This window comes from Stenella coeruleoalba (assembly GCF_951394435.1).
Source record: "Stenella coeruleoalba genome assembly, chromosome: 5".
In the NCBI taxonomy this organism is placed as follows: domain Eukaryota; kingdom Metazoa; phylum Chordata; class Mammalia; order Artiodactyla; family Delphinidae; genus Stenella; species Stenella coeruleoalba.
The window spans coordinates 89,435,649-89,447,767 of record NC_137150.1 but is presented as its reverse complement, the minus strand read 5'-3'; positions in this window follow the sequence as shown (position 1 = coordinate 89,447,767).

Sequence of the window (12,119 nt, the reverse complement as noted above, 5' to 3'; positions counted from 1 at the left end):
AGGGCTTGAGAAAACGGGTGTGTTATTGTGTTTGGACATTTAAAGAAGAATCAATCCAGATAAAGCAGACAAAAGAGTTTAACGTGCATTTCAAGGAGCTCTGAGTTTTCAAAATTCCAAAAGCAGAAGAAACTAACCAGATTGGATTTTCAGAGGGGTCTAATTTGGAATAAATAAGAGGCAGCTATTAAGAGTCATAAACCTGTTTCCATTGTGAATAGTCAGGAGGAGAGACGGGTTCCTGTGGACTCTGAGGGCAGGTGGTGGGGAGGAAGAGGAGGGGTACATGCTGAGCGACAGGGAGTGTTTTGGTTCAGTCTATTGAAAAAAAAAATCTCAAGAAAAGGCAGGATCAAGGAGTAGCTGATGTGGCCTAGCTGGCATTTGGTAGCTGACCAACCTACAGGGTAGATAGGCAAGATAGCTCTGGATATTAAAATGTGGCCTCTGATATCTTCTGATAATTCCAGGAGAGTGAGGCAGGGTTATTCATTCTCTGGCTTAAATAGAGAACGGGGATCAAAACAAAAGCCTTCTTGTAAAGTTGTGTCTTAAAAAAATAAAACAGGTGAGAGCTAAATTTTGTCAACAGCTGCTATATTCAAATAATCAAATCCCGCACATAATTGACTGGACAATAATATTAAAGTCATTATGTACTCCTAACAGAGAAGCACCTTTGAAGATTTGCTGTATATTGATGACCAGAAGTCATTCTAGTTAAAATGTAGTTGATCAAGCACTCTAATACACAGACCCAAAAGTCAAATCTCAAATCTTAGTATAATAATTGTGAAGACAAAATGTTTTGCAACATTGACTGCACAGATGTTACTACCATTTGAGAGCCAAATAATTCACATGATGTTGCTTTGAATCACAATTTATTACAAGTAATTCTTTCTGTTTTTAACTTAGATGGAAGGGTCAATATCATAAAAGATGTTACAGTATGTTAGTGAATGGAGGAAGGGAGAGAGGAGTTTGCTGCCGATTTAAAAGAAGAAAAAAAACAGCACTATCAAATCCTCTCCCTTCCAGGGTGCCCATCTTTTTCCCCTCCCAACTCTATCGGTGCGATTTGAGGATGAGCACATTTGTCAAAGGACTTGATGTGTGGATGTAAAGTGATGCTTTCATGTTTGTTAGAAAATAAGATCATAGGTTTATGAGGAGGATAATTGTTAAAGAAGTGTGTGGTATTTAAATGAGAATGAGTTACAAAAGTATCATAGTGTATTTAAAAATTACTTGATGTGGGCTTCTCTGGCGGTGCAGTGGTTGAGAGTCCGCCTGCGGATGCAGGGGACGCCAGTTCGTGACCCAGTCCGGGAGGATCCCACATGCCATGGAGCGGCTGGGCCCGTAAGCCATGGCCTCTGAGCCTGCGCGTCCGGAGCCTGTGCTCCGCAATGGGAGAGGCCACAACAGTGAGAGGCCCGCGGGAATAGTGGCTATCTCTGTGTAGTCGGATTATGGATTCTTTAAAAAATTATTTTGCAGCTCCATATTTTCTTTTTTTAAAAAATTATTTATTTTATTTATTTTTGGCTGCATTGGGTCTTCATTGTGGTGCGCTGGCTTCTCGTTGCGGTGGCTTCTTTGGTTGCAGAGCCCTGGCTCTAGGTACCCGGGCTTCAGGAGTTGTGGCCTGCGGGCTCTGGAGTGCAGGCTCCGTAGTTGTGGCACATGGGCTTAGTTGCTCCGTGGCATGTGGGATCTTCCCGGACCAGAGCTCAAACCCGTGTCCCCTGCATTGGCAGGTGGATTCTTAACCACTGTGCCACCAGGGAAGCCCTATATTTTCTAATCTATAATAAACATGCATTTTTTAATATCGTTATTGGAGTATAATTGCTTTACAATGGTGTGTTAGTTTCTGTTGTACAACAAAGTGAATCAGCTATAAGTATATACATATATCCCCATATCCCCTCCCTCTTGAGACTCCCTCCCATCTTCCCTATCCCACCCCTCTAGGTCGTCACAAAGCATCGAGTTGATCTCCCTGTGCTATGTAGCTATTTCCCACTAGCCGTCCATTTTACATTTGGTAGTGTATATATGTCAATGCCACTCTGTCACTTCGTCCCAGCTTCCCCTCCCCCACCCATGTCCTCAAGTCCGTTCTCTACGTCTGCATCTTTATTCCTGCCCTGCCACTAGGTTCATCAGTATAAACATGGATTTTTGTGTAATAAAAATTTATCTTAGGGCTTCCCTGGTGGCGCAGTGGTTGAGGGTCCGCCTGCCGATGCAGGGGACACGGGTTCGTGCTCCGGTCCGGGAGGATCCCACATGCCGCGGAGCGGCTGGGCCCGTGAGCCATGGCCGCTGGGCCTGCGCGTCCGGAGCCTGTGCTCCGCGACGGGAGAGGCCACAGCGGTGAGAGGCCCGCGTACCACCAAAAAAAAAAAAAAAAAAAAAAAAAAAAAAAAAAAATTTATCTTAAAATAAGATGCTGGTCAGTATTTCTGGATGTAAATTAGGGTCATAATTGAGTGTATGTCTTTATATATTCACATATATAATATATACTATATGCTTATACATATAAAATTAACATATAAATAAGTCAAACATATTATACACCTTTTTTTTTTTTTGGTTTGCCTTTGGCCTCTTGCCGTAATCTGTATCAGAGTTTACAGTTTCTTATACTTCCACTCACATCTTCCTTGCTTTCCCCCCTACCCCACACATGACCCAGGTTAACAATTTAGAATTCATCCTTTGATACTTTCCTCCATGCTGAAATGCTCACATAGGTATGCAAACACATCACACATTGCTCTTGGTTGTTTAACAAAATGAGATCAATTATATATAGGTCTCTAGGTCTTACTTTCCTCACTCAATAATGTCATTGAAAACCTGTCAAACCAACCACAGGAACTCTAATTCATTTTAATGGCTGTATGATATTCCATGGTGTAGATGTACCATAATTTATTCAGCAGTTCCCCTATTGAAGTTTCTAGATTTTTTTTGCCACCATGAAAAATATTGTGATTGGCATCTTTGTATGTGTGTCATTACTCAAAGTTTTATTACTTTGGGAAAGTGTCTCAGGAGTGGGAATATTAAGTTAGAGAAAATGCATTTAAAATTTTAATAGATATTGTCAGATTGCTTTCCAAAAAGGCAGTAACACTTAACAATTTCACCTGCCATGTATGAAAGTACACTTTTTCCTGCATTACTGACAGTAATTGCATTCTCATTCTTTTTAATTTTTGACAATCCAATAAGTGTAAAGTAATATCTCATCTTAACTTTAATTTCATTTCCCAGTCTATTAAAGAAATTGAGCATCTTTTCAAAAGCTTATCAGTCATTTGAATTGATTTTTGTCTGAGTTGTTTATTCTGCCTATTTATTTTGCCTATTTTCCTATGGGGGTGTTTCATTTTTCTTTTCAATTTGCAGCTGTTCTTTGTACATTTTGTATGCCAGTCCTTTGCCATCTGTATTATCTGTTTAATTTACCAAATAATTTGTCTCCTGAATTTGTTTGTGGTAAGAGTTGTATTATATTTTGATACAGTTAAATATACCTATCTTTTCTTTTTATAACTAAGAATATTTATTTGTCTAGCTTTGGAGGATTATAAATGGTTATATTTAGCCAGTATTTCTTGGTAGTCCCAGTATTAGGTGCCAAGGCGAACGACAACAATAACAAAATTGCCTTTTGCAAATGGACAATTTGGGAACAGAAAACTCCAAAATAACAACTTAAATAAGACAGAAGTTTATTTCTGTCATAAAGTGAAGTTAAGAAGGACTTAATCCAGAGCTTGGATGTATACTCCACTGTAAGGGATCAAGTTTCTTCTTTCTTGATGATCTATTGTGCATGGCTTCTATTCCCCATGTCAGCTCATGACTCAAAATTCTGTTGGCGATCCAGCCATTTCATCCATTTCCAGTCCAGAAGAAAGAAGAAGGAAAAAAGCGCCAAGCCCTTTAAAGATTTTTCTCAGAAATTGTCCACCATTTCCATTTACACCACATTAACATCACATTAAGAACTTAATGACACTTAATTGCAAAGGATGCTTACATTTCCCTGGTCACTAGTGAAGACAGACTACGAAACAGTCTTTACTTCAGGTGGCTTCTTGCTCAGCTAAAAACCGGGGGTTTCAATATTTTGGAAGATGACTAAAGCTTACCACAAGAGACCTTCAAAACAATAATTAGTCAAGAGACTTTGAGACTAATGATTTTGGGGAAAATATATCTTTTATGAGGGCTTTATACTACTCTAAATAGATAAATAAATGATGAGTAAATACATTAATGAATTCACTTCTAATATTTTTCCAGAGCTCACTTACTTTCCCTAACCTCTCTCTTCCAACACAACCACTCTCCAGTCATCTTCTTCTCTAGCCAAGTGGCAACAGACATTTTATAGCAGATGATGCCCACTTATTTGGAAAATTGTTATCAACCAAAAGTGACCGGACACCACTGAATAAAAAAGTGATTTTTTTTTTTCCCTATCCATTGCTCTGGTTCATCAATTGCCTGATGCTCTCAAGAATCTGGAAACTTCCTTCATGAGGCTGGTAAAAAGGATCGAAGAAAGAATTCACTGGAGAAAAAACATTTTCCAGTTAGAAGGTTAATGCTGCTGGGTGTTTTTTAATGAGTGGCTAGTGGCTAGACTCAAAAGAGTAACTGCTGTTTAGATGCTCTCATGTCTAGCTTATTTTTTAATAAGATTGCACATTGCAAAAGAATGTAATAAATTTTATCTTTAAGAAGTAAAGATAGAGGCAATGCAGATGCCATAGTTTATAATGTGGGTCTGTTATCTGGCTGCCTTTTGAACCCAAGAGATAAATTTCAAATTATATTTCCCCACCGTTTGCCATGTATTGAAAATAATGCAAACTTTTTAAGCAAATCAGGTCTCTAATTTTGAAATAAGATATCTGAATTATTAAAGAAATGGTCAGGAATTACAATTAGGGCCACATGACAGGCAGACATATGTCTTTTTATTTTATTCTTTGATCATGTCTAATAGAAATAAAAGAAAAAAAGAAGAAATAAATATCCGGTGCTGAGCTGCTCATTTACAATTCCACTATCTCTGAAAACTCCTGGATCTGTCATTCAGCAGGATGACTTTTTCCCTCATGATTGAAACTGAATACAAATACATGAAATGGGCCAATAAAGTTAGACTCTTAAGGCAGTGATGCTTCAATAAACAAACTTTCCATGCAGCACTTTATTAATCAATTCATGCCACCAACAAGCATGTTAAAATTATAAGTCATGCAAATCAGAGCTACCTGATTTTGCAGCTGTGAGGCATATACTTCTTTAGTCCTCACAGTAAACTGAAGATGGCAAAGTCGTCAAGTCTGAAATTTATTTTCCCTGTTCTGCTTCCTTTTCCTATCTCTGTTCTCTCACTTGTGAGGTTAATGTTCTCTGATTTTTTTACGCACTTCCAGTCAGTTCAGCTCATGATCTGATTATTGGGCAGCTGCGCATGGGGCTGTGTGCCAGTCATGAGGTGAACACTGGTAAATAGGCAGATCCCTGCCCTCCAGGTGCCCAGGCCCTAGAGCAGAACTGCACAGCCCTATGGTGAGACCCATTACAAATTATTTTAAACGGAATAGTACTTGTAATACTTACGTTTTCCAGTGATTTTTTTTGATCAATTGTATATTTCTTTTTTTTTTTAGAGAATATAATATTTATTTATTCATTTTTGGCTGTGTTGGGTCTTCGTTGCTGCGCGCAGGTTTTCTCTAGTTGCAGTGAGCAAGGGCTACTCTTCTTTGCAGTGTACGGGATTCTCATTATGATGGCTTCTCTTGTTGCGGAGCACGGGCTCTTGGTGCCCGGGCTTCAGTAGTTGTAGCACGTAGGCTCAGTAGTTGTGGCTTGCGGGCTCTAGAGCACAGGTTTAGTAGTTGTGGCGCAAGGGCTTAGTTGCTCCGCGGCATGTGGGATCTTCCCGGACCAGGGCTTGAACCCGTGTCCCCTGCATTGGCAGGTGGATTCTTAACCACTGTGCCACCAGGGAAGCCCCTCCAGTGATTTTTATTTAAAAAATATAAATTAGAATATGCAGAGAATCAGTGATATATATAATAAGTGTTTGATATGACATTAAAAAATATATAAATTAGAACAGATTTGAAAATATCCATACATTAATACATATTACTTGCAATCACTCACACATGTTTTCTCCAATGGAAGCATCTAGCTGACACCTGGTCATAAACTCCAGCCCATCTGGTCTACATCACAAACCCTAAGCCTTGATTTTATGAAAACTTGTCATGTATGTGACTGAGGAAAGAGATGAGGACTAGACTTATCTGATGCACTTGTCTCAGAAAAAAAAGAATTTGAAAACAGATCACATGCAGTGGGTTAAAATTCATTTACATTATCTGTAACTAATTCATCTTGAAGAGCTCTCAACTATGTTCTCACACCTTAATACTTAATATTAAGTATTAATATAATACTAGAATATATTACTATGCTATACTATAATAAATTAATATATAAAGTATTAATATAATACTTAATATTTCTAATTGGGGAGTCCAAAAGGTATCCTGCTAGAAGTGGCTCTTAAAATTTAGCGTCTAGGGCTTCCCTGGTGGCGCAGTGGTTGAGAGGCCGCCTGCCGATGCAGGGGACACGGGTTTGTGCGCCGGTCCGGGAAGATCCCGCGTGACGCGGAGTGGCTGGGCCCGTGAGCCGTGGCCAGTGAGCCTGCGCGTCCGGAGCCTGTGCTCCGCAACGGGAGAGGCCACAGCAGTGAGAGGCCCGCGTACCGCAGAAAAAAAAAAAAAAAAAAAAAAAAAAAAAGACCAGGCTCACTTAACCTTGCTCTGGTGACTTAGACACTGGCACACATAGTACGCCTCCAGACTCCAAGAGAGGAAAGTCTTCCCCCCAGGGCTCCCCGTCCCAGCACAGATCTACATGGAAATATCCTTTACTACCTCCCACTGCAAAGGACTCTCAGCTGTAGAGGCTATGTTTTACGAGACAATTTATGTTATTCTAGGTAGCTTCTCATTTTTAAAAAAATCATCACCCGTCCCACCCCCAAGTAATGTCTAGAATGAATTTCCACCATTCCTATTTTGTGTTGACCATGTCTCAGAACTTCTCAGTATCTACACTAGTCAGGCCAATTTGGGGTTTGACAAATATGTCACCATAGACAAAATCTTGTTTTGGTTTATCAGAAGAGCCTAGAGGTTAAGCAGTAGGCTCTGAAGTCAGGCTGCCTGAGTGTGAATTCCAACTCCACTCTTACCTAACAAGGTGACACTGAGCAAGTTCCTGAGTTTTCTCATCCATATTATGCCTACATCTTAAGGTTTTTATTTTAAATAAAATTATATCTATAAAGTCCTCAGAACAGTACATGGAAGAGAGAAGGTATTCAGTGGGTGGCAATAATTATTATAAAAGAACTGTAACTACATTGGGGCACATAGGAGTAGAATTTATTCAGTTTCTCACTAATTAAGAATGGCCATATCCTGGCAAGACTAATAGGCAGGTATATAATGAATTTCTTTGGATCTTCAACTTCTTGCAATAGTCTTCGTGGTGAAACAGGTTGAGCTCACAGACACATTAAAACCAGGGATAATGGCTGTGACTTTCTGCACTCAGTCAAACAACATGGTAAGGAATTTTGTCCTTAAAGAGCAATGACCCAATTTAGGAGGTTGAGCATATGTCTCAATTCATTTCAAAAGCACTAAACTCACACTGAGTGTGGCAGGAAGATCTAAGCTCCTATAAGACTCTGTGCTCTGGGTACTGTTATCATCTCCTGTTTATAGGGAAGGAATCGAGCCTTGGGGAGGGAGTGACTGCACAAGGTCACAGTGTTAATATCCAGCAGGACCAGTACTCAAAGTCAGGCAGGCTGACACCAGAGGCCATGATCTTCACCCTTCTGGCCCTTTGTCTCTGGGTTGGTCCCAGAGACAACTATTTTCAGTAAATAATTAGATTCATGCAGCTTTGGTGTCAGTGGAAAGAGAGACGGTGACATGACATACTCCGTCCTACCAGGTACAGAGAACAGACCTGGAGTGCTGGAAAATTTCAGCACCACGACCCTTGGTGTCTGAGAAAAGGAAAGTGAGAAGTTGTGTGTTGCTGGATTGGACACAGAGCACACAGAATAAAATCACATGGAATGTTTTACCATCTGTCTGGATTTTTTAAAAGTAGGCTGATTACACTTATAATGTCATCTCATGATTACTCAGAAGTTACATCATAGCCTATTTTTATTCTGTCATATAGTAATTTGTGTGCTGCAAATTAAGACTAGCAAGAATAAAACTCCAGGCTCCTGCTGTCAGGCTATTCAACATTTTCTTAGACAGATTACAAACATATGTTGAATATCCACTCACTGCCCAGTCTTGGTGCTAAGCTTTTGGGAAAAATGTAAAAATATCAGACACAGTTCCCATCTTAAAAGAGCACATGATCATATTGGTAAGATGAGGTAAATGCAACTAAAATTATTAGACCAAAATAGAGGATCAGATAAGAGGAAGGTAGCCAGGAAGATGGTGTTGCAGTGACAGCATGGGAAAACCTGTGGATAAAGAGGTGGAGACATACAAGCTGTATTTAGTCATTCTGCCTGCAACATGACAATACACTTGAAATTCATACTGAGGGCAGATTGTGGAGGGCTTTGGCTATCTGGCTAAGGAGTTTAGATTTTACTCTAGATTTTAAAAATATTCTTTTAAAGGCCAAATACATTTTTCAAACTAACTACAATGTAAGCATCTTGACTGAAACTTCTGTATTTAGCAAGATGGAGAGATGGAGTAGATTTACCCTCTTATCTAAAACAGCTAAAAATATTCACAGGAGATGTGATACAACGGTTTACTAGTCATTATTCAACAAGCAAGGAAGGGCAATGATCCTTTAGAGATGAAACAGACAAGGTGAGCCCCATGACAGCCCCAGGTGACTGCTTGGAGAGTTGCCAGGCCAGGGCATAGGGAGTTTTCAGCCATCTCCCTGAGTTAAGGAGATGGACCTGGGAGTCTGAAGTGACCAGGGTGGCTAGGGTTCATAGAACGGAGCATTGGAAAGGAGAGAGCTGCTCAGAGAGGGAGTTCTGGGTACCTTCAGAGGATCTTCCCCAAGTCCTCAGCTGAGTAGTGATCAGTACATTCCTGTGAAGAAAGAACCACCCTAAAGGACCAGAGGAGAATTGTCAGAGTCCACCAGAAATAGTTCCTGTTTCCCCAAGTCAGAGTGGAAAATCTCACACTTCATGGGAAATCAGGAAGAATATTCAAAAAAGTTTTGCCTCAATAGCGGGGAAAATTTGCCCAAGACTAAGCACTGTGCTAGTACTTCCTATAAAGCTTCAAAATCTGAATTGAAAGGGTCAGTTTCCAAGTAACTCAACTGCATACCAGAAAAAAAGCTCAAAAATATTTATAGGAATACAAATATGTCCAACACCCAATAAACTAAAATTCTGGCATCCAGTTAAAAAATTACCAGGCATTCAAAGAAGCAGGAAAATACAGCTTAAAATGAGAACAAAAAAATCAATCAAAACTGACCTAGAAATGACATGGATGATAGAATTAGTAGATAAGAACATTGAAACAGTTACCAAACTGTATTCCATATATTCAAGAAACTAGTAGAAATATTGAACATGATATATAGAGCAAGAAATCATTGCTCTGGTCATTGCTCTGGTCATTAATGCTAATGACCTAAATCGTGTTTCAGTGAAGCCCAGTTTGAGAATTATTGCTCTGGGCTATCGGAAGCCATTGAAGACTTTTCAGCAAAGTTTGACATGAAAATAATGAAATGAAAATATTTTAGGAAGATTGAATTGATAGAGATTCAGGATGGAACTGACGGGGAAACTAGGAGCAAAGAATTTAGGCAGGAGATAACTGTAATAATATAGCAGGGAAATGATATTTTGGCCTAAAAGAATAGAGGTGAAAATAGAGGTAGGGAATGGTTTCTTATTTTATTTATTTATTTTTAGTTTACATTTTGTTATTAAGGCCACCTAGTGTGCCTGGCAGTTTGTCCATTTGAAGGGAAGGATCAGTGGGGCTGTCTCTTAGGCTGATGACTTCAGAAGTCTGCAGGATAGCATTCAAGCCCATTTTGATAAACTTAGAGCTACACTAGGTATCCTGGAACAATGTCAAAAAAAAAAAGGCATTATCTTTGAAATTTCATGAAAACTGGGTCTTCTTTTTAGAAATAAGAAACAGAATAATTCATATGGTGTATGAAGGTTAATATTGTAATGGTACTTCGTTTTAAGTATAGGCTGGTTAATTGACTGGGGTAAAACTTTGTGACAAGCCAAGTTATGAAGGAAGAGACATGGATTTAAGCAGAAGTTTTATGCACAAAAGACACTGAGAAGGAAAGAAGCAACTTAGGAAATGGAAGGTGGTGAATTAATGACTAAAAGCAGTGCTAATAGCAATGGAATTCAAGCCACGTGAATAATTTTAAATTTTCTAGTAGTCACATTAAAAAAGGTGAAGATAGGGCTTGCCTGGTGGCGCAGTGGTTGAGAGTCCGCCTGCCGATGCAGGGGACACGGGTTCGTGCCCCAGTCCGGGAGGATCCCACGTGCCGCGGAGCGGCTGGGCCAGTGAGCCATGGCCGCTGAGCCTGTGCGTCCGGAGCCTGTGCTCTGCAACGGGAGAGGCCACAACTGTGACAGGCCCGTGAACCGCACAACAAAACAAAACAAACAAAAACAAACAAACAAAAAAAACACGTGAAGATAAACAGGTGAATTTAATTTTATTAATTAAACAGGTAATGTTTTATTTAAATCCACATATCCAAAATATGTGGACAATCTAAAAATGATTGAGAAATTTTACATTGTTTTAATATGAAGATACACACATTAATCTAGTGTGTATTTCACCCTTATAACACAACTCAGTTTAGACGAGTCACATTTCAAGTGCTTAGTAGCTGCACGTGCCTAGTAGCTCTTATATTCAGCAGCGGAGCCCATGATCATCAGGCAGCCAGCATTTCTCTCTTCTCCAGTTCTTTTTTTCCACCTCTAATTCTTTCAAGCATTTATTAAGTGCAAAAGACTTCCCTTACTCAGGTAGATTTTGGTATCTCAAAGCACTATGCACAGTCAGACACACTGCATAGAATAGAGTCCCATAACAAGTATTTTTGTGGAAGTGGTCTCTAGTTACTGCTTGTAGAAATAAAGGAGGGAATGAATAGAGCAAAGCTCCACGTGATTGTAATCCAGGGTCAAGGTAATAACCGTGCATGTGGAGGAAAGTAAGGATAAGAATACAGGCAATTTGGTTCTGCTTTCTGCTCTAATTTTGCACCCTTGGAATAATTACTTAACGTCTCTAAGTTTCAAGTTTATATGTATAAAGAAACATGCAAAAACACTTGGAAAATATAAAATGATGTAAAAACAAAGTAGTAATATTAATTTTCTCAATTACAGGGCATTTTATTTACAAAAAAAGTTAAGTGAGTCTCAGTTGGAAGGAATGTAAGGGAAGCAAATATTACCTCCATTTTACTGAGAGGAAGGTGTGGTGGGACACTGCACAGGGCCTGATCTGCCTTAGGCTGATAGCGAGTCTCTCTCCAGATGCCAGCACCCTTGGCCATTCCCACCCTGCCCAGAGAAGTTAGGCAATTCACCTAAATCAACAAGCTGGTGTCAGGAATTGCATTTACATATTCTGCTTCCCAGTCCTCAACCCCCTTCTCCCAACTCTTCTACACTCCTTCCCCAAGGATGTGGACTTGAGATGTGACCAAAGAAATAAAAAGACTGTATCACAGAGAAGGAATTCCTGATGCCATAGAGGCGAAGACATGAAAACTGAAAAATAACTCAGATTTGATAGGGAGCTCCTCCCTCACCTTAGAATAAGCAATTTCAAGGGAGCAATCAAAAGGAAGGGAAACTTATGTATGAGACAAAATTTTGTTTTGGCTGATTTGTTCTTCCTAGTCTCTATATATCTTTTGTGACTGTGCTTTAATTCAACTCAGGTGTAGCAAAACAATAA